The following is a 3,096-nucleotide window of genomic DNA, read 5'->3' on the forward strand; positions in this document are numbered from 1 at the left end:
GGTATATTGTTGGGAGCACCTAGGTGCCCAGGCACCTAGCATTTAATAGCTCGCATGTCCACCCATTTGCATTTATTAATTTGTATAGAATTAAAACACACATTAATTGGTGAGTGAGAACGACAGAATAAAAAGGAAAGAGATGTACATGATTACATGCATCCTCTTTAGATCGAGGTATACTATGTACGCACAATGTGATTTAGCGGCTTGTGAATTTTTACGCACAAATGAATATATGTATACATAAAAATTGATATCTTCATGAGGTATCCATGACAAAATATTTTATTATCTATATCAACAAATTGTGCTGACTCCAAATAATATAAACATACCCATTGTATATATACCTACTAATGAAATTATATACATACACGGATATGTATATATCCAATGATTTATTCTGGGTTTTAGGTAGTAAAGAAATTATATACAAAGCGGATATGTATATACCTACTAACGAAATTATGTACATATGCGGGTATGCATATACCTACCAAAAAAATTATGCACATACGCGGTTATGCATATACCACTAACGAAATTATGTACATACGCGGGTATGCATATACCAACTAACGAAATTATGTATATATGCGTGTGCCTTTCAAAAAAAAGTACATGTACGGGGTATGTGTATGTGTATACCTACTACTGAAGTTACATAACATACACGTGTATTTACATCTGTAGTGATTTATTCTATAAATTAATAGGTGCTATATAAGGAGGTAATAAATGTTGATTTTTATTCATTATGGTATTTTAATCACCTTCCTTTTCTATGATTTGACATGCATGCATGAGACGATTAAAGAATTAAAGCCTGCCAAATTAACTACTAGTTAAATCATTTACATTGGTTTCCAAATCAGTCGCTAAGCATGATCCAACGATGGATAGGCAAGGTGCCCAGGCACCTAGGTGTCCCAAACTAGCCCCATTCAAAAGCCATTCAAAAGCGTTTTTGTTGTATGAGCCCTAGAACTAACCCCATTCAAAAGCGTTTTCGTTGTATGAGCACCGAGTCCATCGTCCGCAACACAACTGTGATGCCATGTTAAAATAAAGGACATGGACCTATTAGGGTCTTGAGTCATGGTTTTGGCCAAGACCATGTGTTATTTTTTTCCCATTGCAACGCACGGGCTCTTTTGCTAGTAATACCAAAGAAGAGAAAAATGGAAAAGAGGAAGGACGGACTGCTAGCGGGCCTTTCGACGGGGCAGGCTCACAAACATGGCTGGGGTCAACGTGCTCGACAGGAGCAAAATCCTCACTGGCAAGCCGAGCGATCGCTGGAGCCGTGCAGGTACACTTAGTAGAAAAAGGGCCTAATGTTTAGCTCATTAGTCACGGTTCGTATTTGAGCCGGCACTAATGTGACCATTAATGTCGGTTCCAATGGCTAGGCGGGCCGCTCTCATTAGTACCGGTTCATGGCGAACATTTAGCATCGGTTCGTGCCACGAACCGGTACTAAATAGAGTGGTGGTAGGATGTTGTCAGACCGGGGCCCCTCCAGCACCTTTAGTACCGGTTCGTGCCATGAACCGGTAGTAAAGGTACTCCTATATAAACCCTTCGTCCACCCGAGCTCGAGCTCGCCCTGTTCTTCCCTTTCCCCTCTCCTCTCTGTTCTTCCCCTCTTCCTCGAGCTCATCGCACATTTTGCCTAAATTTTGTCAAGATTTGAACCCCATCCATTCAAGTGATCACAAAGGCTAGCAACTTTGTCCTTTCATCTCTCATTGCTAGATTAGCTCTTGCAATGCTTTATATAGTGATTAATTTGTGGGTTTTAGTAATTTGGAAGGAATTATATGTGATAGTTTATTTGATTTATATGCAATTCGAGGTCAAAATAACACTTAGTTTGCATATGTAGGTGTGGTTTACTTAATTAGTGCCTTCCCGTCTCCGTCATAACCACCGTCGATCGTCTGCACCGACCCGTCGCCGGCACCACCTTGTGGTGAGCCTCTTGTTCTTATCTTTTTTATATAAAATAATTCATGCTTGTGTGATTTAGATATATAGTTACTCGTATAATTATCTTATCCGCATGTTGTTTGTTATACATAGTGCCATGGTTTTCATATCCGTCCCCGTCGGCCCTCGTCCGTGTTATGATTCGGATGTGGTATATTCTCTTTTAAAACTATTTGTTGCATTTCGTGTTTATGACAAATTATGCCCATCAAGTTGACATAGATATTTTTATCTAGGAGGTATGTGAACCAGAAATTCCAACCGACCCTATTGTCGAGAGGTTAAATTTAGTTGAAAGAGAAAACAAGTATTTGAAAGAAAATTGAAAAGAATTGAGGGGGAGAAGATGGAATTGGAGTTGCATGTTGCCGATGTCATTGATGATCACAAGATCAAGATGGAGTAAATGCGCTTGAAGATTAGAAAGATTAGAAAATATGCCATTGATAGTGAGGCTTGGTATCATTATGCTGTTGGATCAATTGTTACCTTAGTTGCGATCTTGATCACATTTGTTATTGCATTTAAATGCTTTAGCTAGAGAGTTTTTTGTATATATGTTGCATTTAAGTGTTGTATGAACTTTATGTATGAACTAATTTATGTATGAACTTGTATTAATTTGGTCTATTCGGTGTTGTATAATGAAGATGAGCTGGATGTACGATGACCGATGCTCTCCCCAGTTTATTGAGGGCATGCATACTTTTCTGCTTGCGGCTGAGGCAAACAAGCGGGCGGATGGTTTTATGCCTTATCCATGTGTTGGCTGTAAGAATGGTCACAACTACTCTAACTCAAGAACCATTCACATCCACCTGTTTGAGTCCGGTTTCATGCCCCACTATAATGTTTGGACCAAGCACGGAGAAAGAGGGGTTATGATGGAAGACAATGAAGAAGAAGAGGATGACGAGATCTATCCCGGCCATGGGTTCCCTGAATACGATGGTACAACAATGGGAGAAGAAGCTGAGCCGGCAATGCGGGAAGAAGCTGAGCCGACAATGCGGGAAGAAGCTGAAGAAGAGGCATCAGATGAGCCTGCTGATGATCTAGGTCGGGCCATTGCCGATGCAAAGAGAAACTGCGCAAGTGAAA

This window comes from Triticum dicoccoides, chromosome 4B, assembly GCF_002162155.2.
Source record: "Triticum dicoccoides isolate Atlit2015 ecotype Zavitan chromosome 4B, WEW_v2.0, whole genome shotgun sequence".
Taxonomy (NCBI): Eukaryota; Viridiplantae; Streptophyta; class Magnoliopsida; order Poales; family Poaceae; genus Triticum; species Triticum dicoccoides.